This window comes from Amborella trichopoda, chromosome 7, assembly GCF_054954075.1.
Source record: "Amborella trichopoda isolate Santa Cruz 75 chromosome 7, AtrichopodaSantaCruz75HAP2 v2.0, whole genome shotgun sequence".
Taxonomy (NCBI): domain Eukaryota; kingdom Viridiplantae; phylum Streptophyta; class Magnoliopsida; order Amborellales; family Amborellaceae; genus Amborella; species Amborella trichopoda.
Genome location: NC_142342.1, coordinates 26,817,958 through 26,845,450, shown reverse-complemented (window position 1 = coordinate 26,845,450; position 27,493 = coordinate 26,817,958). Strand labels below are relative to the sequence as shown.

At 41.4% G+C, this 27,493-nt stretch overlaps 1 pseudogene; it reads right to left on the bottom strand.

Moving 5' to 3' along the window:
• LOC148781308 (SKP1-like protein 11 pseudogene) lies at positions 1–26,476 on the bottom strand (annotated as a pseudogene).
• Positions 26,477–27,493: the final 1,017 nt, after the last annotated feature.

Here is a 27,493-nt window from a genome sequence, read left to right as displayed (position 1 = left end):
TCATTCAAAAGCCCACTGGTTGTCCTTTCTCACTTGAGCCCCTTCTTCAGGCGAAAAATCATTTTCAATTTCAAAATTCTTCCGGATCTCTTCAACACTCCAATCCTTGACGCGATCCGCGATAGTCCTGCAAGTCTTGTCAAGCAAAGTCTTCACGTTTAGGTAATTTGCCGCCTGCAAAACAACACACAGTAAATTAATCAATATGGAAGAAATAGACACCCCTAGGTTGCTGAGAGAGGCATCATTTGTTTTGTGAAGTCAAGAGAATTCACGGAAACTCGTAACATTCTACTTCAAAAGAGACGGACAATAAGAAATCAACATGGAAAAAAGAAAGGAAGTTGATGAAGGCACAAATAACAATTCAATAAATCCTTATGAGTTCGACTAAGAAAAAACAAAACTAAGTGAGAAAATTTTTTTGTAACATATCAAGCACGAGTTGAGAATAGCATAGATTCACATTTATGTAAACACTTGAGACTTGAGAGAGCAACAACTTATGCATCTTTGTTATAAATGCCATTACCGAAAAAATTCAGGAAGCAAATGAATCCAATGGTCACCTTGCTCTTTGTTATAAACTCCATTACCGACAAAATTCAGGAAGGAAATAAATCCATTGGTCACGATGTAGAGCAAGGACGAATAGAAGTAGTAGCTTGCAAAGGAAAAAGATATACATGTATCATAAATTCAACTCAATGGCTGACTCACCACAAACACCATGGCCATCTCAAGCTGGCAAGACACAAGATTTACAACATCAAGAGACAAGATTTACAATATGCAGAACTAACAAGTTCGAAATTCAACTCGATGTATATATCGTTCTTACTATGTCAAGCACTCAAGCTAGAAGGACAAAAGACTCACAACATGCATTACACAAAGTATTATAAGTAGACTAACCAAAAGTAAATGCTTGTTCCAGATAATTATCATAAACGGCCAGGATTAAGAAATTTGCAATACGACCCAATAAAAGAATATGGGATACCACTACAATGTCTTTAAAATATTTATTTATCCAAAGATTAAAATATTTGTTTCTTGCCAAAATTCCCTTCCATCGAAAGAAAACAAGTCCACCACAAGGAACCAAAATTTATAGCTGCTGCTGCTGCTGTTTTTTTTTCCTTTTGAAAGTTTGATCACCACATTTTGGTAGTCACCAATCAGGGCTTTTGAGTTTTCCTTTTTATTTTTTTATTTTGATATATTAATACTAACCACTCAATGTGATATTTCAAAGAGCAGAACAACAAAGTGCTATTATTAGTTTATCAGTCCCCTGATCAAAGGACAACCTAAGTTATCAACAAGAAAGCTATGATGTATTAAATAATAATAATACAAAGTCCAGAAGGGAATTCACAGCCAAATATATATATATATATATATGCAAAAATCTTAAAAACGCTTGTAAGCGAATTGCTACAGTGTTTGCCCCCATTACGAATATGCTGGTTTAGCCTCAAAACCGCCACAGACCAACAGGAGCCATGGCAGTCCCCATACAATTTTTGCGGGAAAAAATCCCATCATGGACGATCTTTAATCCATGCCTATGAGTGAAAATACTATTCAATTTCGCTCATAGGTGTTTTGTAGTCTCTTCCTATATATATATATATATATATATATATATATGAAAATGACCTTGTGAGACCCTCCCACACTCATGTGTGTAGGACCTCAAAGGATCACCATTAAATTTGTTACAGATCTTTAGAAAAGTCAAGTCTTACACCCATGTGATAACTTTTCTAGAGATCTGTGCCAAATTTAATGGTGATCCGTTGGGGTCCTACACACATGGGTGTGGGAGGGTCTCAGAGGATCATTACTTATATATATATATATATATATATATATATATATATATATATATATATATATATATATATATATGGAAGAGTTTATATAGAGCTGAGGCTCTAAACAATCAAATTCGAGCGCACCTCAAAATTTTCACCAGAAGAGGATGTTTTGAATTGATCATCTCGATATCAAGATGCACGATATGAGAAAAAATTGGATTTCAAGTTTTGGATATATATATATATATATATATATATATATATATATATATATATATATATATATATATATATATTAGTGTTCACAAAATCGAACCGGAACGGTTAGCCGGACATGGGCCTAGAAGCGATTTAACCGGTCTAACCGGTAAACAGGTCAATTCGACCGCTCTAACAGGGCAAGTCCCGAACGATCAAAAAAATATTGAAAAAAATAAAAAAGATACAAAAATAATATACTAAAATATGAAAAACATATAATAAAACAAAACACACTCAAATAGAGTTGAACATTAATGAAAAAAATGGATTTCAACGAATCAATTTGTGCCCAAGGGTATTTTTAAAACTGTTTAAAAAAAATGGAAAACATAAAAGTGAATATCAATGACCAAATTTTTTTAATATTAACCATAATGTAAATAATATTAAAATAGTATTAAAAAAATCAACTTAACCAAAAATTTTTTTTTTAAAAGAAAATGAAGAAGAAATTAAGTTATATATAATATAGGCCCTTCTTTTTGTCAACTAAGTAGTAAATGGCATTAATAGTTTTCGAAAAAGATGGGAAAATATAAAAGTGGGTGTCAATGACCAAAAATATTTTTAATGTAAAAGACGGGAAAATATAAAAAATCTTTACCATAATTTAAAGAATATTAAAATAATGTTAAAAAAATCGACTAGACCAACTCTTTTTTTTAAAAAAAAAATGAAAAAAAAGTAATTTATATATATATAGGCCCTCCTTTTTGCCAATCCAGTAGTAAATGGTGTATTGGTTACTGGGTCTAGTAATAAAAGACTTCTTTATAAAATGTTTCGAGTTTGATTCTGATGGGTAGTTAATATTTGTTTCGAGTTCGATTCCGGTGGGTAGGTAATTTTTTTGAACCAACGAAATAGATTCTTTAAAGAAAAGTATTTTTTTTTTTACCCAAAGAAATGGATTCTTAAAAGAAAAAGTAATCTTTTTGAACCAATGAAAAAGGATTCTTAAAAGAAAAGTAATTTTTTAGAACCAACGAGAAGTAATTTTACTGAACCAAAGATAAATGAATTCTTAAAAGAAAAGCGAGAAATGGATTCTTAAAAGAAAAGCCATTGGTGACAACATTCGAAAGCTAACCAATAAGTCATTCTAATGCATTTGATATGAATTTGACTTAATATTCTATTTAACGTTTAAAATACATTTGATATGAATTTGAAGTAATATTTTAACGTTTAAAAATACATTTTATATGAATTTAAAAGCTAACAAGGCGGTTAGCGGTTAGATCGGCCGGTTTTGTGAACACTGATATATATATATATATATATATATATATATATATATATATATATATATATATATATATATATATATATATATATATATATATATATATATATATATATATATATATATATATATATATATATATATATATATATATATATATATATATATATATATATATATATATATATATATATATAGAAAAAGTTTATATAGAGCCGAGGCTCTGAATAATCAAATTAGAGCTCACCTCAAAAAATTCACTAAAAGATGTTGTTTAGATGCCCAAATATCCTCAAATTGATCATCTCAACATCAAGATGCATGGACATGAGAAAAAAATGGATTTCAAGTTTTGCAAGTAGTGCATCTTGTAACATATTTTTGGATCGTCAATTTTAAAAAATTACATTTTTTTCATAGATATGCTTGATCTACACTATTTTTGAAGCTTTAAATTTTATAATTAAATATGAAAATATATTTTAAGGCTACCACAAAAATTTCCCATATTGAAACAAAATTTCTTGACACTCTTTGAAAGTGGGTTCTAATTTGATTGTTTAGAGCGTCGTCTCTATACAAACCACACTATATATATATATAGAGCATTGATTTCATGCAACGGTTTTATAGTAATATGATGTAACAACTTTAAAAAACCATCTTATGGCCATTTGTTTGATCCAAATTTTGAAATATACACTCTTTTCATTCTAATGAACAATCACAACAAATAAAAATTTGAAAAAACAACCTAGACAGTTTTTTTTTAGACCAATTAACATATGTCGTTCATTTTGGTGAGATGCTTAGATCTAGGCCCTATAAGGATTTTTTCATTTCCAAATTTTTTTGATTGCTTTATTTTTATTAGATAAACAATGTTAAAAAAGAAACAAATGATTTTGAGTTTATAAAGGCTAAGATCTTGAAATTCACAAAATGAATGGTCTATATTTGTTTTTGGAGGGGCCTCATTTTAAACATATCTAAGGTTCAAATTAATCTTTTTTTTTGGGGGATTGATTATTGAGATGAAGAGAGTATGTATACAAAATTTGGGGTCATACAAATACCACAAACATGGTTTTCTAGAAGTGTCATTGCATTATACTATGATACAACCGTTGCATTAGATCATTGCTCATATATATATATATATATATATCTATATATATATATAGTTAACAACCCTCTCAAAATGTAAAGGTTAACATATAAGGGGTTGTGATGGGTGTATTTATCAAAAGATCATTTACTTTTTATTTAAAAAATTAGTTTAATAGATAACTTGACCATTAAGCAATGGCAAATTTGAAATTTTTATAAAAGTACAATGACATTTTGGAAGTTAGTGTCCTGGCATTTTGGAAGTGCCTCAAAACTTTATTTATAGGGTGATTGTCGGAATTTCAACTTTACATTTTATGGAGATGACAAAAGTACCCCTTATCTTGTAGTAATATTTACAAAAATACTTTTACTTAATGAGGAAGATATCATAAAAAAAACAATTTTAAAAAAATTAACCACAAAGTTAGTAAATCGATCATTCACCAGTCACTACATCATTGACCTTTGTAATTTGATGGGATGTGAACTTTTGTATACATATATATGGAAAATGTTGAGATTAGCCCACTAGCTCATTTGAACATATGAGTTCATATGAGCCTAAAGGCCTAGATTGAATCTGGGCCAATCTGACGGTCACGACCTCATTTTATATTTGAATTTTAAATTTTTTTTTACAAATCTAAATGACTTGAAATTTTAAGCGTGTGTTCTTTAAAAATAGAAAACTCTATTAAAAATATCAAAAAAATAATTTGTAAGAAATAAATTGATCAAAATACCCTTAAAACATTTTAGGGGTATTTTGATCAATTTATGTTTTGCAAATTATTTTTTAAATATTTTTATTAGGTGCATCTTGATGAGAAGAATGGATGTCTAAAATTTTAAGTTATTTGGATTTGTAAAAAAAAAATTAAAATTGAAATACAAAATACTGTCGTGACAGTCAGATTGGCCCAGATTGGGCCGTTGGGCTCATATTTTCATATATATATATATATATATATATATATAGCAAAAGCTGGGATTAGCCTACTAGCTTACATGAAAATATGAGCTATGAGCTTATCGTACTTCAAATCACTTGAAATTTTAGATGTGTGTTCAATAAAACTCTATGCAATGTTTTACGAAAATTGGTATAAAAACAAGAAGAATTGGTACAAGAAGCTTCTCAAAGCGCTATGGGCTTATCGTACTACTACAAGAAATTCTACTGATTCCACTCCTTATTCTTTGGTCTATGGGAGTGAAGCAGTTTTACCTCTCAAAATTCAAATCCCTTCACTGCGAGTTTCTATTCACCTAGGAATAACCGAAGATGAGAGAGTCAAGTTTCGGTATCAAGAATTGGATGCGCTCGATGAAAAGAGGCTAGAGGCTCAGCAGAACCTTGAACTCAAACCAAGGGAGAATGAAGAGGGATTTTGATAAGTCCGTCAAGGTCCGCTCATTCACCCGTGGCGATCTAGTTCTAACTGTCAAGATGCCTATTGTTATGCATGGCTAACATAAAGGGAAGTTTGAGCCTAAGTGGGAAGGTCCCTTATAGTAAAAAAGGTCTCACCAAATGGAGCCTACATACTGGCACATCTCGAGGGAGAGGAGGCAATGTCCCCTATCAATGGGTGCTACCAAAAGAAGTACTATCCATGATGCATATTCCAAGGAAAGAGAGTCACTGCAAAAATAAGCAAGACAGTCCAAACAAAGTCTAACTCTTTTTATTGCAACAAAAACGAGTTACAAGTTACAAGCTAAAAATCCCATTATTAGAGGACGGTTACGATTCTCTTGCATCTGAGGATAAGCAGACGGTTACAAACCAAAATCTATAGTTTTGCTCTTGCATTTGAGGATAAGAGGAAGGTTACAGGCCAAAAGACGAAGCGAAACCACTCGGAGAATTTAGCTTCAGTTCATCTGACGTGTATATCAAATATACAAGTCAGAGATCTCATCTGACGTGTATATCAAACATACAAGGAAAAATTTATTTGATGTGTGTATCAAACATACAAAGCACGCCGCTCTGGCAAGGAACTAGCCTATGATGGAGAGCATACCCTGTTCACAGTGGATGCCCTTCTAAATAACAACATGGACTTCACTGTTATGCTGGAGGAATTGGCTTCCAACATGTATTACAAGCCATGCCTTAACATCATTCACCACCCTTTGCCGGTCCATGAACATTGTCGTACGTAGCTCATCGCCGAGCGCCGCAATTCCCGCATGTAACTTACTGCTACATGTGAGCAGCACTGTGCGTGTCATGACGTGCCACATGTGCTGATGAGCACTATCAAAAGCCAGCGCCGGCTGTGTCCTCCAAAGGCCAGCACCGACTGTGCTCCCAACTCCTTGCGTCGGCTGCCTTTCTTGAGGATCAGCGTCGGCTGTGTTAGCACCGGTTATACCTCTGACTATCAGCCCCGATTGTGTCAGTGCCGGCTGTGCCTCTGTCAGCGTCGGCTCTGTCATGACTATTTGCCTCCCTAGACTCCTTGTTTTTAGGGCTTAAGTTCCTTCACCTTCTCAACAGTTGCACGATGTCCAAGCGCAACCGTCCACCTTCTGCGACAGTTCACCTTCTGTGACCGTTAGTCTTCCCCTGACCTTTCGGTTTCCCGTCGGAACTCCTTTTTTGCTGACAAAACACCCTTGCGACGGTCCACCTCTCATGACCGTTCATTCTCTGACCCTTCGATTTCTCATTAGAACTTCTCCTACACGGCCGGAAACCCACTTTGAGACTTTCCCTACCGACGCCTTGGCGGGAAAGCACCCAAAACAATGCCGGGAAAGCCTTTGCAATGCTACCAAATCATCGGTAACACTCACTTAAAACCACCGAAAAACTTCCCAAAACTTGTGGAAATGCCCATTGCTGCACTTCCCGCCTCTTCTACCCTCGAAGACCATAGTCGGAGTTCTCCTGCTTCTTGAAAAACCCCTGCGCTAAACCAAAAATGTCCTGTAACTCCACCAATCTCCTGGAAAAACTTTTCCTTGGCTTGCTGGAACACTTGATCTCCTGCCAGAAACTTGAACCCTTGCCGGAATCTCACTGCTTGCCAGGCCTTCTACCGGGCATCCTCTACTCACCATTAAAATTTTTAAGTTACCTTGGTGAAAAAGTGAAGGAAATGAGGTTTTAACCCGCTATATAGCCAACACTACCCTCAAACGCCCCTCACAAACTGGAATTCCAGTCGTGTCCTGGAAAGCCAAACGACGATGGGCCAGGTCGGGCTTTGACCCGAGACTCGAGGCAACTCTCATGTTCACCTGTAAAATTCCAACAAGCGGGCTGGACCGAGTCGGGCTCGGGTCATGTCTCAAATATCGATCCATACCCAGCACCGGCTATACGGTCGAAGTTACCTAGCACCAGCTGTGTTTCACCAACCACAGCGCCAGCTGTGTGCTCGGCAACTTAGCGCCAGCTATGTCCAAGCGATAGCACAGCGCCGGCTGTGTTCAAGCAATAGCACGGGCCGTCCTCAACGTTGCGTATGTTCTTAACAATCCAGTGCCAGCTGACTGGTTAAGAAGCAGTGTTGGCCGTCTTCAGCGCTAGTTGCGTTTTCGAAGACTTAACGCCGGCTGAGTGCTCAATAAATAATGGTAGCTGCACCTGACGCCGGCTGTATTTTAAACAACCTATTGTCGCCTACTCCAGGCCGAAGCTGTGTGTATTCTATCATTATTATCTGTATTGAAGTTGCACCTTGACTCTGACCTATTATCCCCATAAAAGTGGAACCCAGGTCTATTATACTCAAGTCATGACTTCTCATTCCCAGTAAGAGATCCATATGCATACTATTATCCCCAGTGGAGTTAGGGTCGTTTTTACTGCTGTAATACCCAGTGGTCTGCTTTACACTTAGTTATTACGTCATCAAGGATACAAAAGACCCACATTTGTCAGCTCTTCGCCAATAAGGTCAGTTATCCTCAGGGAGTCAGACTGTTGCCCATAGACCTATTCCCCATAAAGTCTTACCTACATGGTGACCTAGCATCGGTCCGTGCTGCATGACCCTAAACTGCACAGCCCTGGTCTAGATGCATGACCCTAAACTGCATGGTCCAAACTATATGACCTTAAACTGTAGCAGTGGTCAAGATGCATAACCCTAAACTGCATGGTCCAAACTATATGAACTTAAAGTGTAGCGTATGTATGGTCTGTGCTGCCTGACCTTAAACTGCAACGATTCAAATATCCCAAATTTCATGAAGATCCATTAAGTATTGAGAATGTTCCTAAAAAAGTGGCAGAAATTTCAGTTCATAAAATTTTTATAATAAAAATGCCGCAAAAACTTCTACATAAAAAATTTACTTGATAATAAATCAACATACCTATTGTATTTGATAGATGAAGCCTTGATGATCAAACTATATAGCTCAGTTCGATAAAAAACGATCAATAGATCGATCAAAAATAATTTTTTTGAATCGAACACAGTTCTTCGTGTAGTAGCATTTCGGGCCGAAATCAACCTCCAATCTTCCTCTTTTTTACTTCAGTAATAACTCAAAGCCCTCAATTTTCATGAAGATGTGGTATTGAAGCTGGTATTGAGAAAATGAAAAATTTCAAAGCTTTAAAAATCTGCCACTTCAATCCGCAAGAACTCATTCTTTTTCGATTTTTCATTCTAGATTCGATGATTTATAGACATTTTATGGTGTTATACATCAATAAAGCACTGAAAAATATAAAAAATGGTAGAAAATCAAATCTAAAAAGCTGTAAAAGGTGGATTCACAAGTTCCTATTAAATATGACATTCTTGATTCAAAGATCGCATATTATTTTTAAAATGCTCGTATTTTGCGATAAAATGCTCGTTTTAGCGGTTAATCGGTTATGTTAGCAGAAAGCGACCGGTTTGTGATAAAAACCACCAGTTCGAGGTCTAATCGGCCGGTTTGGACCCAAAACTTTTGAGAGATGGGTCTAAGTACTGGTACTACTTAACCGGGGACAGAACCCTAGCTGTTCCAATCTAACCGGCCGGTTTTGCGAACAATGGTCACAGTACACTATTTTATTTATATTTTTTTTTGAATGACATTTTCACACTAATTTTTAGCATCTACTCCTCTCTTGAACTCTGAATTGTAAAAACTATAAAAATATATTCTCAATAATCAAAATGCCCCTGAAAATTTTAGGGGTATTTTGGTCATTGTATTTTATAAAATATATTTGTTTAATATTTTCTTTGCATCGCCCCATTGAGATGATGACACATTCCAAATTTTATATTCACATAATATGTATAAAAAAAATAAAAATAAAATATTTGGAGGTGTCAGATCTTATATCAAACGGTCAGTGGCTCACTCGATCTAAATTGGATGGCTGGATGGAGGAAGTATAGATATCTTCTGTGCAGTAGGGGAAGTATATAAACCATTTCTTTATGAATAATGGAGAAAAAAAATCTCTCAATCAAGCTAAGAGAAGAAGATCCGTCTTCTTTCATGAAACAAAATTCAATTCTCTTTACATGAGCATATTTAATTTTCTTAATCCTCTTAATCTTTCATCTCTTGTGTTTCTAATATTTCTAGTCTTCATTTATATAAGCATATTTAATTTTTTAATCCTCTTAATCTTTCATCTCCTTCATTTCTAACATTCGTAGGCTTTGTTTATATCTCAGGCTTACAGCAACGCATTTCAGAATTTGTTGTAATCATATTTTATTATTTTAATAGATTTTTATCTCCTAGATTTTCTGCAAGATCTTGTCTCGCCATATCTTGTTATCTTCATATCTCTTTTATCATCTGCCAGATTGGTAATCATCTTACTATTTATTCTTTATCTTCAGATTTGCGGCAAACAGCTTTTCATCCTGGTTGGCTTTAGGAAAATGAGATTTTGACGATGTTGACCAATGTTGAGCATTTTTGACAATTTCTAATCCTTACTACTGGCCCCAGTATGAACAAAAAAATAATTATTAATTTGCATTTCTAATCCTTAGTGCTGCCTCCAGTACCAATATAAATATAATTATTAATTAAATTTTTTATATTTTCAAGGTGGAAAAATGATAATGGGAAGATCGTGTAACATGGGTGGAGCAGAAAAACAAATTACCACAATACTCTTACCTGCAAGTGAGAATTGTGATATTGCCTTTTATTTTACTATATATGATGCCATATGTTCATGCTTTTATTTAAAATGCAAAATAATTTTTTAAATGCAAAATACGATAAACTCATTTTCCTTAATTCCTTTATGTAAGTCATGATCATATTATTTATATTATTATTTTCTTTAAAAATACAGCAAAGGACTGAAACCTCATTGCATGTGGATGCATATATTAAATTTCAACCAGTTACAAGGAGGCCAGAGATATGTCACTTTGTTATGTAGACTATATCATGTTACATTCATAGGGTCATACAAAAATGATCTTGATAAATGCTTTCTAAAATTGATAGTCTTTGATGAACATGTATCAAAATTTAGTTCAAATTTATCCATATATATAACAATTATTTCATACTTCCTTAACACTTACAGGCTTAGGAAATTGCTGGTACAATTTTTGACCAACACATTCAACTATTTGCCTCGGAGCTTAAGGAATGATCAATCTATAAAATCCACAATACTACAGTTGGTGTCACTCCTGTGCAATATAGATTGATTCCAAGTGAGCTCAAAATTGAATATATACAGAAACTACAATATCTAAGGCAGAAATAGCAATAAATTTCCCCATAGAAAAGACCTATAATTTTATGGATTTCAATTCTCATTCTCAATACAGGATCCAAGTGAAAGTACTACGTAAAAATAAACATAGTCAAATCTCGTATGTAGGATGTATCCCTGAGTCACATCCCCAGAAGGCTAAACTCGCAAGTTGACGTACTTGTGAAACTCGGTGCTACAATTCAATTATCCTTATCAGGGCCCACGCTTGTCTCGGTGGCAGGATGGAGACATATCGAATTAAGAACCGAGGTTGATGCGGATGACGAGAGAAATATTTTCCCCGAGTGCCCTTCTTATCCATTTGGAGAGCTTCTGTAAGCCAAAGAAGTAATCAAGAATTAATAAGAAATAGCACAGAGTCAAGCTGCTAAGGGTCGAATCCAAGAACCAGAATTCTTTGATCCAATGTGTGCAAAATTTGAGCTTGTAGAAGATTGAAGATGACACATCACCAGTTTCTAGAGCATGGCAGGCTCCCGGAAGATCGTATTGAACGCAACATCATACGACGAATGTTTACAAAGTATACCCTCCTTGAGGGAGATGCTCTCTTCAGATGGTCTTTCTAAGACGATGCGTCGACATCCAAGGAGCAAATAAAGTGCTAAAAGAAGTCTACTCAGGCATCTATGGACTATACTAGTCCGGTCCTAAACTCTATGAATGAATACGTAAGTTGGGATACTATTGGCTTTCCATGATAGCTGATTCCTTAAGCTATGCTAAAAAGTGCCAAGCATGCCAAATACACTCCAGCCTGGTTCACCAGCCTCCAGAGCCCTTACACCCAATGGTTGCATCATGGCCCTTCTCACAATGGGGTATGGACATCGTACGGCCTATTGACCCCCCTTCCGTAATGGGCCATGATTTTATCCTAGCTGCAACAGATTACTTCTCTAAGTGGGCTGAAGCGGTCCCCCTTAAGCAGGTTCCTGGGACAACGGTAGCCTACTTCGTTCGACATCATATCATATATCGCTTCGGAGTGCCCGACAGGATCATATTTGACGACGACCCTAAATTTATGAGTCATGACATTGAACGCTTAGTTAACCAATTCGGCTTCGAATGGAAGTACTCGACTATGTACCACCCTCGGGTGAATGGATTAGCTGAGGCTTTCAATAAGACTCTGTGCAATGTCTTAAGAAATTCAGTATAAAAAACAAGGAAGAACTGGCATGAGAAGCTTCCCGAAGCACTGTGGGCTTATTGTACTACTACACGAAATGCTATCGATTCCACTCCTTATTTTCTGGTCTATGGGGGTGAAGCAGTTTTACCTCTCGAAATACAAATCCCTTCATTGTGAGTCGCTATTCACTAAGGAATAATCGAAAATGAGAGAGTCAAGCTTCAATATCAAGAATTGAATGCACTCGATGGAAAGAGGCTGGAGGCTCAGCAGAACCTTGAGTTCAACCAAGGGAGAATGAAGAGAGCTTTTGACAAGTCTATCAAGATCCGCTCATTCATCCTTGGTGATCTAGTCTTAGTTGTCAAGAGGCCTATTGTTATGCATGGCCGGCGTAAAGGGAAGTTTGAGCCTAAGTGGGAAGGTCCCTTTACAGCCAAAAAGGTCTCTCCCAGCCTGCATATTGGCACATCCTGATGGAAAGGAGACGATGCCCCCTATAAACGGGCGATACCAAAATAAGTACTATCCGTGATGTGTATTCAAAAGAAAGGGACTCAACACGAAAACAAGCATGATAGTCCAAACAAAATGCTAACCTTTTTTTTATTACAGTAAAAATGAGTTACAAGAACTCATTACTAGAGAAGTTACAAGTCTTTTGCGTATGAGGATAAGAGGACGGTTACAAACTAAAACTTGTACTCTTGCTCTTGCATTTGAGAGTAAGAGGACGGTTACAGGCCAAAACAAATACCTGTCCCCATGAAAGGAAAGCATTTCTCATGAAGAAGAAGCAAACCCATCAAAGAAAGGCCCTCCTCACGAAGAAGAAGCGAAACCACTTGGAGAGTTAGCTTTAATTCATCTGAGGCGTAAGAGGATGGTAACAAGCCAGAAGACAAAGCCAAGCCACTCCAAGAAGTTAGCCTCAGTCCATTTGACGTGTATGTCAAACATACAAGCTAGATACCTCATCTGACGTGTATGTCGAACATACGACGTAGGATCCATTCGACGTGTATATCAAACATCCAAGAGGGGCTGCCCTGGCAAGGAGCTGGCCTATGCTGGAAGGCATGCCCCGTTCACAGTGGGTGCTCTTCCACACAACAACATGGACCTCACTGTTGTCCTGGAGGATTTGGTTTCCAACAGCTACCACAAGCCACGCCCCACCTCTAGCCACTTTTTGCCGGCCCATGAACATCGTCGTATGTAGCTCATCGCTAAGCTCCGAGAAACCCACACGTGACTTACAGCCATACGCGAGCGTCTTTCTTAGCATCGTGATAAGTCACATGTGTTGACGAGCGCCGACTAAAGCCAGCGCCGTTTGTGTTCTCCTAAGGCTAGCGCCGGTTGTGCTCCTAGCCCTTAGCGTCGGTTGCCTTTCTTGAGGTTCAGCGTCGGTTGTGTTGGCACTCCAAACCATCAGCACCAGTTGCCTCAGCACCAGTTGCACTTCTGTTAGCGCCGGCTCTGTCGTGACTGTTCGCCTCCTGAGACTCCTCGTTTTTCAAAACTTAAGTTTTCGTGCATCCTTAATGGTCACACGATTTCCAAGGACGAAGGCCAAACCGTCACCAACGGTACGCCTTCCCCACAATGGTTCACCTCCTACAATGGTACGACCCACCTCCCACCTCCTGTGACCGTTCGTCTCCTGCCGAAACTTTTCCTATATGGCCAAAAACCCACTGAAGAACTTTCTCGCCTATGTTTTTGGCTTGAGTGTCACTAGAACCTCACCTGACAACTCTTGCAAACTTCCCTAAGTTCCCGGAAACTTCTGCAACACCACGAGTAGTGCTGAACTTTCCTCTCTTTTGCGGAAAACTTCCCGGAGAATTCTCCTCTCCCTGCTACTCTCTCTGCAACTTCGCCAATTTTGGGCAAAGTCTACATGCCGAAGGTTTTCTCAGCAAGACCCTTGCCACAATCCTGCTGTTTCTCGAAGAGTCTTCCCTGTAAAACTCCTGCTGAAGTCTTACTGCTGGCCGGAACTTCAATCGGGTGCACCCTCTCCTCACTGTTAAAGAAATCTGTTGCTTAAGTTTATACCCTTGGTGAAAAATAAGGGAAAACGAGATTTTTACCCCCTTATATAGACTACGGTGCCCTCAAATGCCCCTCACAAACTTGAAATTCCAGTTGCATCCGAGGGAAGCCAAGCAACGATGAGCTGGGTCGGGCCTCGACTCGAGGCCCGAGGTAACTCTCATCCCCAGCGCCGATTGACTTAGCGCCAGGTGTAAATTTCAAAATGACCCTAGCGCCAGTTGACTTAACGTCGAGTAAGTTTCCAAATACAACCCTAGTGCCGGGTGAATTACCAAATACAACCCTAGCGCCAGGTGAATTACCAAATACAACTCTAGCACCGATTGACTTAGCGTTGGGTGAGTTTCCAAATACAACCATAACGCCAGTTGACTTAACGCCGGGTGTGTTTCCATTAACGACCCTAGCGCCGGTTAACTCAGCGCCAGTTGACTTCAGATAACATCATGGGTCGTTCACAATGCCAGCTGAATCTTTACCAACCTAGTGCTGGTTATGTTGTGAGAACTCAATGGCGGTTGAATATTTGCAATAGAACATTAGCGCTACACATGGTGCCAGTAGTATTTCAAGAAGTGTATGCCCTACCACTATCCCTAGTAAAGTTGCACCCAAGCCATGATGTGTAATCCCCAGTGGAGTTACACACGGGCCGTTGCACCCAAGCCGTGACTTCCCAAATGAAGTCAGGAGCTTTCCCTCATCCCCCAGTAGGAGTCACACGCATACTGCAACCCATTATCCCTAGTGGGGTTAGGGTCATTCTTACCTCTTCAATTCCCAGTGGGTCTGTTTCACACCAAGCTATCTTAGCCTCAGAGAGTCGGGTTATCTTCATAAGCTAATTCTCCAAAGAGTACGCTTACCTCCTTAAACCCTAGTGAAGTCTACCTCTGTTGACCAGCTTTCATCAAGTCACCATTTCCATCTAGGCCTTCAGTTTGTGAATGGCCTTAACCATTTTATCCCCAGGGAGTCGGATCTCCATCCACAGACCTATTCCCCATGGAGCTCCACCTACATGGAGACCCAGCCTCGGTTCGTGTTGCACGACCCTAAACTACACAGTCTTGATCCGTGCTGCACGACCCTAAACTGCATAGCCTTGGTCCATGCTACACGACCCTAAACTGCACAGTCTCAGTCCGTGCTGCATGACCCTAAACTGCACAGCCTCGATCCGTGCTGCACGACCCTAAACTGCACAGCCTCGGTCTATGCTGCACGACCCTAAACTGCACAGCCTTGGTCCATGCTGCACAACCCTAAACTGCATAGCCACGGTCCATGCTGCACGACCCTAAATGGCATAGCCTCGGTTTGTATTGCATGACCCTAAACTGTACAGCCTCGGTCCATGCTGCACGACCCTAAACTGCATAGCCTTGGTCCGTGCTGCATGACCCTAAACTGTACAACCTCGGTCCGTGCTACACGACCCTAAACTGCACAGCCTCGGTTCAAGCTGCATGACCCTAAACTGCACAGCTTTGGTCCCTGCTACACGACCCTAAACTGCACAGCCTTGATCCATGCTGCACGACCTTAAACTGCACAGCTTCGATCCGTGCTGCACGACTCTAAACTGCATAGCCTCGAGCCGTGTTGCGCGATCCTAAATTGCATAACACCACGGTCCAAACTATATGACTTTCAACTGTAGCTGCGGTCTAGTTGCACGACCTTAAACTGCATGGTCCTAGTCGTATGACTACAAACTACATAACCACAGTCTAGTTGTGTGACCTTAAACCATAGCACTCATCCTAACCGCATGACGTTAAAAGGCTCAGCAACCATGGTCCAACTGTATGACCTTAAACCATAGTGCATGTCCTATTGGCATGACAAAAGACTGCTTACCCAGGTCACAGAGGCAAGACCATAAACTCACCCCCACATACGCGCACACGCCTTTACGTACACTTTCACGCATGCCTTTCCTAACTTACCCGATAGTGTGCGCACACCACCTTCATTACCTCCATAGTGAGTTCATTCATTTCATCACCATATCTCATTCCCCAGTGAGTCTCACCCATGCTCACAAAACGGCTAGCCATCCATACTCGTTGTAAGTTAGTGGGTCACCATCGTCCACTCGCATTTCATACATCATCCATCTCTCATAGGTAACCCCGAGCCATCTCCCCAAGTGAGCCAAACCACCACCATACTCACTCCATGAATTTCATAGACTGCCATCAGTCACCATCACGATCCAACTGTATGACATTAAACCATAGTGCACGTCCTGGCCGCATGATGTTAAGCTGTTTCGCACAGGTCTCGGAGGCGTGACCTTAAACACGCCTTCACAAAGAAAAAGAGAAAAGAATAACGAGCATAATGTCGACCTGAACAAAGGAACGCTATGACTAAAACTGACGGACGGGCATGGTCACGAAACCATGAGTAAAAGAGTTTCGTGAATAAAAAACCGGGCACGGTGAAAACCCGAAAGGGCATCGTGAGCCAGAATGAAAAAAAAGGGGGTGGACATGACCAGAAGGTCATGGGTAAAAGAACCCCATAAAAATAAGTTTGTGAAAACCGTCTCTACGGCACCGCTTGCTCAGACCAAGCGAAAATCCGCAAAGGACGCTTGGATCAATAAATAGTTTGATGCAGCGCTCGCCTCAACAGGTTGCTTCAATCCTCACTCAAAGAAGAAAATCCCTGGTGACATAAAAACCAAGAACCCAAAAACATGAGCTTCAAGGAAAAGATTATGACAGTCTGAGTCCAGCTGTAAAAGGATTTGAAAGACAGAAGACTCGCTAAGACGGCAAGACAAGTCTCATGAGGAAGAAAATTATTCTCACAAGGTCACAATTACACTCTAAGAAACAAGCATTACAAAGGCAGGAAACTGACAAAGCAAGGGGAGAACCTGCCGGAGACTTTTGCTCGCCTCGCCGACAGGCCCAAACCATCGGGACCGGCTAACACTGCCCCCGACTAGATTCAGTAGTCGAGACCTAAAGTGGTCCTCTGAATGTCAAAAGCAAACCTGGTGTAGCAGCAAACAACGCCTATAAAAGCAAACCAACGAACCCAAACCAAATGGGAACAATGCCCTTCGTCGTGACACTCAATTGCCAAATGGGCCCGATTCTGACTGACGGGGTCCGTACAAAATCCTCAGATTCATAATCCTAAACAGTCCGCATGAGGGTGATGAATTGAACAAGATCCATCAAAAAAGTCTCTTCTCCCCCTAAAGTCTCCACGGATGGACCCGCGAACAATGCATCCCTATATCAGAGCAGCCTAGTTACATCATTACGTCGGCATCCACGTGGTTCTGTGGCTAGGAAGGAAAAAAGTAAAATATGAAGGAAAATTTCCAAATGATTGTTGTTATCGCTTCTCTTGAAGCACAACATTCGGTGGGACAAGCTGTTTGAACATATTTTTCAGCACCTTGGTCCCTGGTAGGAAGCAGGTCAATGAAGACTACAAAACAGTGAAAATCCTAGATAGTCTTAGAATGACACCAGAATTGGTCAACATCATTATCAGAACTCTAAAAGACCACCTTCCAAGTTTCTTCGCATTCCGGCAAGTCTAAGGTAGTAAACACAAAGGAACAAGTTTTGGAAAAATGGCCTCTAGCACCTTGAAACGGACCTTATAACTAGAACTACATTTTTAGTATCTCAAATAACTATGAAACTACTACCATTAGATCTTGTATAGTTGAAAACCCCTATGGGACAAGTTTCGACTTAATCGGACACTCCATAATAAAGATATGAGCAAAACATTGAAACAGGAGGGGCTGCACACTATTCCCGTGTGGCCTCACTGCACCAAAACACTTTCGATATGTGGCATGCCCCGAGACGATGTCCGAGCAGGGAGTAAAGCTGGAGAAAAGTTGTCGATCTGTGAAGAAATTACAGAAAATTCAGCAGCGACACGGCTCGCTCGATGGACCAAATCACGACTCTCGTACAACGGATCAATGTGAAACCAATTCCATTGTGTGTGTAAGGTCCAGAGCTATCATTGGTCCCAACTCCGTATATGAAGAATGGTCAGATTTCATTCACGAAGCCAATGAAGTAGCTGAAATTCCGGTCGTCGGATTCTAGATTCCGGCCAAAACTCAAAAGTTGTGAAATCCTCATTCGGGCTCCGAATCGCATTCCGTTTGTAGCCACGTGATCGTGATGTCATGCTTAGTACACTACAATGAAAAAATTATAGAAAAACATTAAGGAACAAGTGCACTATTGATCCAAAATTTTCAAGATTCAAACAAATTTCAAGTCTCGTGATCATGGGTCAAAAACATGATTCATGGCTCGAAGTTGTTATCACAACGATCGCCATGTCGAGGCCTACAAGAAAACAATTGTCTTTCGATCATATGGGCATCAGAGTAACCTCGGGTCAGCCATAGAAGATCACGCAAGTTCTTGGGCAGCAGTAGAGACTGTTCTGAAATTCCACATATTGTTAGGCAGGGGCAAAATAGTCATTTTGTACCCACTTTTAAAATTTCTTTTAGTTCAATTAAATCTTAATTTTCAGCAATTAGATCTAATTTTGATCAATCCACTCATGTTTGAGCACAATTCTATATAAACAGGCATTACCTCATTGTAAATAGACCCCTCGGCCTTCAGTTGATGGTTTGAAGATTGAATAAAAATTTCGATTCTTTGCTTGAACCTGTGAGTACATCTTGGAGAGAGAGAGAGGAGAGAGAAGAAAAGGGCTGGTACCTTCAGGCAAGCAACTTTCTCTCTCGTCCCTCTCTCTCTCCTTCTTTTCTCTCTCTTTCTCTCTCATCTCTCTTTCTCTCTCTTTTCTCTCTTTCTCTTTCTTCTCTCTCTTTCTTCTCTTCTTGTCTTTGTCTCTCTCTCTCTCTCTCTCATCCTCTCTTCTCATCTTTATCTCCATTTGTCCCCTTTGGATGCGACCGGTGAGGCTTAGCACCGGTTGGTCTCTTATCTCTCTGTAAGTCGGTGAGATCTAAAGCTGACTGTGCCTTCTCTCTCTTCCTCTATCAGTCGATGAGATATAGCACTGGTTGGTATTCTCTCTCTTCTTCTATCGATCGATGAGACCTAGCACCGATTGGTTTTTTCTCTCTTCCTCTGTCAGTCGGTGACACCAAGCACCATTTGAGTTTCTCTCTCTTCCACTACCCGTCGATGAGACCTAGCACCGACCGGCCTTCTCTCTCTTCCTCTATCGGTCGATGAGACCTAGCACCGACTAGTTTTCTCTTTGTTCCTTTGTCAGTCGGTGAGACGTAGTGCCGATTGAGTTTCTCTCTCTTCCTCTTTCAGTCGACGAGACCTACTGCAGACTAATCTTCTCTCTCTTCCTCGGTCAGTTGACGAGACCTAGCACTGATTGGGTTTCTCACTCTTCCTCTATCAGTCAGTGAGACCTAGCGTCGACTGAGTCTCTCTCTTCCTCTATCAGTCGGTGAGACTTAGCACCGACTGGTTTTCTCTCTCTCCCTCTATCAGTCGGTGAGACCTTACGTCGACTGGTTCTCTCTCTCTTTCTTTGTTAGTCGGTGAGACCTAACGTCAACTGGTTTTGTCTCTCTCTTCTTGTGTCAGTTGGTGAGACTTAGCGCTGACAACTTCCTCTCTCTCTCATCTCCTAAAACAGTCGGTAATATCTAGCAGCGACTGCATCTTCTCTCCTTCGTCTCCCTCTTCTCTTCCTTCTTCTCTCTCCTTCAATCTATTCCCTTCTTCTCTTCAACCATTCCTCTGCTACTCTTGCGTTCGACCAAGTGGGGATTGAGGTTAGCATCTAATGGTAGGCCTGTCGTCTAGCTATAATATTGTTGCGTCAGGATCACTTAGCCCGCTTTACTGCCATGACAGACCGACCATTGTGCTTAGATGGTCGATATTGGTAATAACGTCTAGTGGTGATCCCGTGAGCCGGTCTTCGTTACCGAGCCCTTTCGGCTACCACGTTAGGCCAATTATCAACCAACCTAGTCACTGCTTTGATCTTCTCACTTGATCGAATTCTTCTCTCCCCCCCATCTTTCTTCTTCTTTTTGAATGCACATGCTCGTGTACGTTCATCAGAGAGGAAAAGGGTGAGGTCTGACCCACCCGTCCCATAACCTTTGCCATACATGTGTGTGATTGTTGAAAAGCAGAAAATAAGAAGAATACGAGCTAAGGGAGGCGATTTTGAACCAATTTTATTACTAGAGATCTTTCTTCGTGATCTAAGAGGGCGCCCACGCGAGTCAGTCCGAGTAAGTCCCAAACCCACCTTGAAAATTCATCTCTCACTGGTTGGTAACACATGCCCTCTTTTTTCGAACGAGGTTCCCGAGAGAGAGATCTCATAAACGTCTTGGGTCTCCCTAAAAACCTGAGACGCGCGCCTCCCAATCCTCTAGGATCCGGAGGGCGAGATCAAGGCACCTAACCACCTTCCTTTTCTTTTTATTATTATTATACTTCTTTCAACTCATAACCAACTCTTTCTCTTTCATCCAAATAAGCAAACCTACTTTCCCTCCTAACAAATTCATTTATTTTATTCAAACAATCTCTCTCTCTCTCTCTCTCTTAATCAACTCGCTTTATTGTATGCTTGTCTTCCCTCATTCAAACATAATAACCCAAAAATACTTTCACTTCCTTAACCAATTTATAACTTTCTTTATTTTATTCTACTCAACCTCACCCATTTCACATTACCTTTGTTTATTTTTGTTTTTTTTCATCTCACCTTAGTTATTTATTTTTATTTTATTTACCCCCATTCATTTTATTTTATTTATCTCTTTTTCATCAACCCATCTTATTTCATTTCATTTTCTTTTATCCCTTTTATTTTGTTTTCCTTCACTTCATTTTATTTTAATTCATTTTATTCTTATTTCATCCTAACTCCATCTTCTAATCTTATTTTATTTCAATTCATCTCTTTCATTTTCATTTTATCTCATTCCACTTTACTTTTTATTTAACTTTATTTTATTTTATTTTATCTTCGACGAGTCAAGGTCCCCAGACCCACTTGTTGGGATGTCGTACGTGTGTGTATGTTTGACGGAAAGGAGAAATAGGTCATAGGAGGCGATTCCAAACCGGCCATAAGCCAGGGGGCTTTCCAACATGATCTAAGAGGGCGCCCACACGAGCCAGCCCGAGTGTATCATGGACCCACGTGAGGTAAGTCCTGCCTCATGATCCAAATTCCTCTCTCACTAGTTGGACACTTGCCCTTGTTCTGTGAACAAGGCTCTCGAGAGAGGCATCTCAGGTCTTGGGTCTTCCGAACCCGAGACACGTATCACCCAATCACCTAGATCCGGAGTGGCGAGATGGAGGCACCTAACTAGCTTAGCGACTCCACTGGGCACACGCTACCCCATCAGTGGATCTTTCTTGTTTGACTTTCCTTTCACTTTATTCCTGCTCATTTTACACACACCTGTCTTTGGGGTTGCTCAACCCCTTCAACCAAGTCGGGGGTTTCATAATCCTCGCACTCGTGAGTCTTCATAGGGAACAGGTTCCTCGAACCTCATGCCCGACCTTTCTCCTGAGCATCGACCCTATGTCGTGCTCCCAAGTCATCACCTGGATAAAAGGCAAGGATGAACGAACAAGTCCCTCACTCCCTGGCTCCTTGTAATGGTGGACCTTCTGTCAATGCACTTTGCATTGGTCGCACACATGCCACCACACACAGCATGCACCCTGCTACCGGCAACTCACTTGTCGGTCCCATTGCTTGGGGCAGCCCGAAGGCCACCCCCTCCCTCTCTTTTGACTGACTGTTCATCTATCGTTGCTCCTGTGGGTTGCCGTGGGGTTACCCCCCATTCTTTCTCACTTTGAGCCCTTGTAACATGATGCTCGACACCAGGAGAAGGTGGCTCTAAAGCCACCGCCTCGCACACACACACCAAAGCTAGTGAACCACCCATTCTAGCTACACCTCGGGGCAACCCTCAGGTTACCTCGGGACACGGTCAAGGATCCGGTCCTCTTGGACTTGACCCTACAGATCTTTTGCATGCATACTCCACCACTTGGGGCAACCCTCTGGTTACCTCGATACACGGTCAGGGTTCGAGTCTTCTTGGACCTAGCCCTGCACCCCTTTCACATGCATATTGTACCACATTAGGCAATCCTCAGGTTACGTTGGGATACTGTCATGGGTCTTCTTGGACTTGGCCTTGTACATCCTCGGGGCAACCTTCAGGTTACCTCAGAACACTATCAAGGTTCAGCTCTTCTTCGGACAGGCAATGCACAACCCTTGCATATGCACTGCATCGCTCGGGGACAACCTTGTTGCTATATTTGCCCGAGCACACGAGGGGGAACCTCTTAGTGCCCCCTCCCAACACATGCTTGCTCACCTTGTGAGCGATGGTCACACAACCATTCCATCACACACACATGCTCATGACATCGGGCCTCTTAAGGCCAGACACGCTACTGGAGTTCGGGTTGACCACCAGGTCATCCGAAGTCCTTCTGCAGAGGCTGTCCATGAGCCAATCCCCTTGCACGCCCAAGGCACGTCTTTACACTCTGCACGCACACATGGATCTAGCTTTTCACCCGGTTCCAAGGGTAACCATATCAATGGGTTGGAAGAACAGTTCGCCTTTGCTCAAAGGCAGTACTACCTCGCTCTGAAGAAGGGAAATCATGGTCAAGCCCAGAAATGGGGTAGGAATACCAAGACATTGAAAGCCCAGCTCTGGGGCAAAGAAGAAAAAATGATTGAAGAATTACCTCTCAAAGATGAGAGCCCTTTTCCCCCTCTCATTCCCCTTGATGCGGAGATTGATCGGGGCATGATGAAGTCGGTTATCTATGAAAATCCAAGCTTGAATCTGGGCAAAGGCGAGCCTCCAAATGGGGAAGAGAGCCAGTTTGACCCCAGTGACCTCAAACTCCCGAGCCCCTCTCAAGTCAGGGCACCGTGAGCAAAGCCTTCTTTGAGTAGATTGAACTCGAGGCACCTCATAGACCTGAATCACTTTCCCCTAGACTCATGATGAGCCGAAAGGAGCCGTTGTGGGATAGTTCCAGTGACTCAAGTGAGATAGAAGCCGAGCCCACCAAGGGCGTTGCCCATGATCTCGGTGGTGGAAAGTTTGAATTATGAAGGGACTGGTCTTCTTCCCATGATGCAAGAAAATTGTCCACCAGCTCCTCCCAAAGTCTGCCTCAACATCCCAACTCCCCAAGATGAAACTAAAAAGAGAACCAATATTGTTGAGCTGCTTCAGAGGGCTGAAAAGCTCATCGTTGAGATCATTCTCATAAACAAGAATGGGACTTTATCGTTGCTCACCCTTGGTTAGGTGCTAGGTGATTGGGTGGCACGTGTCTCGAGTCTCTGGTGGACCCAGGACTTGAGATCGCTCTCTCGAAACCTTGCTCGAGGGCAAGGGCAGGTATACCAATCAATGAGAGAGGAATTTTATATGGGTTCGGTACTTACTCAAGCTGGCTCACGTGGGTGCCCTCTTAGATCACGAAGAAAGCCCCAGTTGCTTGAGCTGGTTCGGAATTGCCTTGCTTGACATGTAATCCTCATGTTTTTCTGCACAACACTTCTACGATTAATTTGTAAGACAAGTGGGTCGAAAAGGAGCCACCCTTGTCTTGGGGTAATGCACGTTCATGGGAGAAGGCGATGAAATGCAAGGTTAGACGAAAGGTAGAAAGGAGAAGAGAACTTGATGGAAGGGCAAGACTAGCATGACGGCCAGAAGTTGTCGACTCGAAGCGGTAGCTAGACGGGCATGGTTCAAGGACCAGCATAGCGACAATACTACTCGGAATCGAGTTCGACGCAACAGTGCTTATCTAAGCCCAACTTTAGTAAAGTGAGAAGAGAAAGAGGTGGAGAGGAAAGAATGAGACAGTGAAGAGAAGGGGAAAGCCGGATGTCGATAGACATTGCGGTGGGCAATGTAAGGAGGCAGTGCATCCCTTGTGAACGGTGCTAGCTCCGGACAAGGCACACAACGATGGTTTCTCTTAGGTCGCACAATAATAGGTGTGGGATGCAGGGGGAACGACGATAGGCATCGGACGCACAGAGGAATCTAGCAGACGGTGATGGGTATTGCCAGGGCCTCTAGCGGGCGGTGATAGGTATCGCTGTCTACGTTAGACATGCAATAGAGGAAGACTCCTGCAGGTCAACACACTTCACTGTCTAGGTTCTTCATCGAGACATCAAAGCTACATCTGTAGGTGGCTATGGGTAGCGCCGTGTTGTCTACATACTTCACTGATAAAAAGAGACAGATGAGAAGGAGGGAAGGGAGACTCGCGCATGGTGCTGCCATCGCCATGCGCGACCTGTGAGACCAATGGAGAGGCATCCACAGCACTACCACTGCCGTGCAGGCCTCCACGAGGGACTCAGACGAAGAAGTGGGAGAAGAGAGGGGAGAAGGGAGAGAGAAGAAGAAAAGAAAAAGAAGAGAGAGAAGATTTACCTCAATGTTAGGGGTACCAGTCGAAAGTTTCTCTCACCTCACCCTCTCTCTCAAGCGTAACACCACAATAGTAAGAAAGAGAAACTTGTATCAAGTGAAAATTTTCTCTTGTGTGTGTATGTGTTTGCCTTTTCTGCATACAATGGTGGCACATATATATAGAAGTGTTCCCCAAATATGGGTGGATGATCAAAAGTAACCCTAATTGTTGGAAATTAAGATTAAATTGATTTAAAAGAAATTAGAAAATAGGGTGCAAAATGATAGATTTGCCCCTTCTTAACAATTTGTGGAATTCCAGAACAGTCCATGTGTTGCCCTAGAACTTGCCTGTTCTTGCATGGCTGATCCGGGGTCGTTCTAATGCCCTGTTGATCATAAGATGATTGTCTTCTTGTAGGGCTCGGCATGGCGATTGATTTGATACCAACTTCAAGCCATGGATGTTTTTTTGGTGTGCGATCATGTGACTTGAATTTTGAGTAGATGTTGAAATTTCGAATCGATAGTGTGTTCGTTTCTCGATGTTTTTTTGTGTTTTCTTTGCTGAATCACACTAAGCATGCCGCTATGATCACGGGGCACCAACCATAGCTCGATTCCATGGCTGAACGAAGATTTTGCAAGTTTGGAATTTTGGCCGGAATCAAGGATTCCGGCAACATAATTTGCAGTCTGTTTGTCGGCTTTGTGTGTAGAATTCAACCGTTCATCATGTAGGGGGTTCGGGTTAGAGATGGCCCGAGATCTTATACCCGTAATGGAATTAGTTTCGTGTCGATCGGGCTCTCGAGCGGTGTGATTGGCCACTTGAGCAAGGCACGACACTGCTGAATTTTCTACACTTTCTTCACAGATTAACAACTTCTCTCTAGCTTTTCTTCACGCTTGGGTATCGTCACGGGGCGTGCCAGATATCGAATCGCTCTTCTTGACTAGATGAATATGCTCACCAAATTTGAGCATGATCAGACGTGGGACGACCGATATATGAGCATAAGAAATCTCTGGTCGTGACTGTCCCTGTAATGGTGTAGTGTTGCAGGTGGCCGGATGGGAATAGCGTGTGGCTCCTCCAGTTTCACTCTTCTGCTTATAACGTCTTCCTGGAGTGTCTGTTTGGGCTGAAACTTGACCCGTGGGGGTTTCAACCGTGCTGAATCTAATGGTGGTTGTCCCATAACAATTTGAGATGCTGAAAATATAGCTCTAGATATAGAGGTCCGTTTCAGGGTGCTAGAGGTCGATTTGTCTGGAACTGTTTCTCAGTCTGCACTGCCTTAAACATGTCGAAATACAACGAAACTTGGCAAGAGGCTTTTGAGAGACCTCATGAAGATCCAAGCCAGTTTTAGGGCTGTTCTGAGACTGTCGAAATTTCCACTGCTTGCTAGCCCTTTATTGAGCGAGGTTCGCATGTTGATGAGAAATACCTTCCAACAACCCTGTCTCATCTAGATATTCTTACCTTTGATGAGAGTTCGTCACTCTCATTCGAGGAAATCCACTCCCCAGTACTGGACCGGACGAGTTGCACTTCCCCTGTTGGCCACCCCACTGATATGGCTCCTCCATGCACTGAAGGCACCATGATTCCCCTCAAAGCCATCCGCATGCTTCCCCCATGTCATGCATGCTACATGTGCGCTCTTGACAATGATAGTAAGGCATCGTCCTATGAGGGTTTCACATTCCCGTTAGGTGATGAAGAGCTTGATTTTGATGGGGCGACATCCCTCGTCCTCATCCACCCAATGACTCCTACCTCTGACGAAAGCTCGTCACTCTCATTGTAGGAAAATCATTCCCTAATAGAGGATGAGATGGTCAACATTCCCTTTGTTGACCACCCCAATGAAATAGTGCCTCCAGCTACCAAAGATGCCATGATTCTTTATGAGGCTGACCATGTATGGGCTCCATGTCTTGAAGTGTTGTGGCTCCTTATAATGACGATCTCATGTTCTTCCGATATCTTGAGAAATTCTCCCTCAATGATGATGATGTGCCCTCATTGTCTTTTGAGAGTTTCACATTTTCATTAGATGATGAGGATACCCAAGCCTTAGAAAATGATGTAAGCTTGAGGGAAGGCTCAATGACCCCCCACCAATGATGTTGTTGAAGCAGCAGCAGTCGAATCCAAGATTGTAAGCTCCGAGGCATGTAATGGGCAAACAAAAGAAGAGTCCTCAAATATGGCAGCTGTTGAAGCTATAGTGATCGACGAAGTACTAAATCCTATGGAGATGAGATTGCGCAACTCAAAGCCACGTTAAGGCAATTACAAGCTGAGATGAGGTCAAAAGATGGAACAATGGAAAATTTCAGCCAAGAGGTATTGGTGTCTCATACCCCCTTGGGATACCAAGCTCTCTTTACCGTCTCTCAACCACCTTGCCTGGTCATCGAAACGACACTATCAAAAGAAGAGCCACTCCCACCCTCGCCTTCCTCATTACCTGTCTCTTCTCCACTGACTCAAGTTGGGAGCGAAGAATTAGTGAAAGGCATGGTACATGAAGCATTGAAAAAGTACAGTATCCCAGTGATGGAAGAGATGAATTGCTATCAAAAGCCTTACCCAGTGTATGTTGACCAAACTCCATTTCCACTAAGCTATCAAAGACTC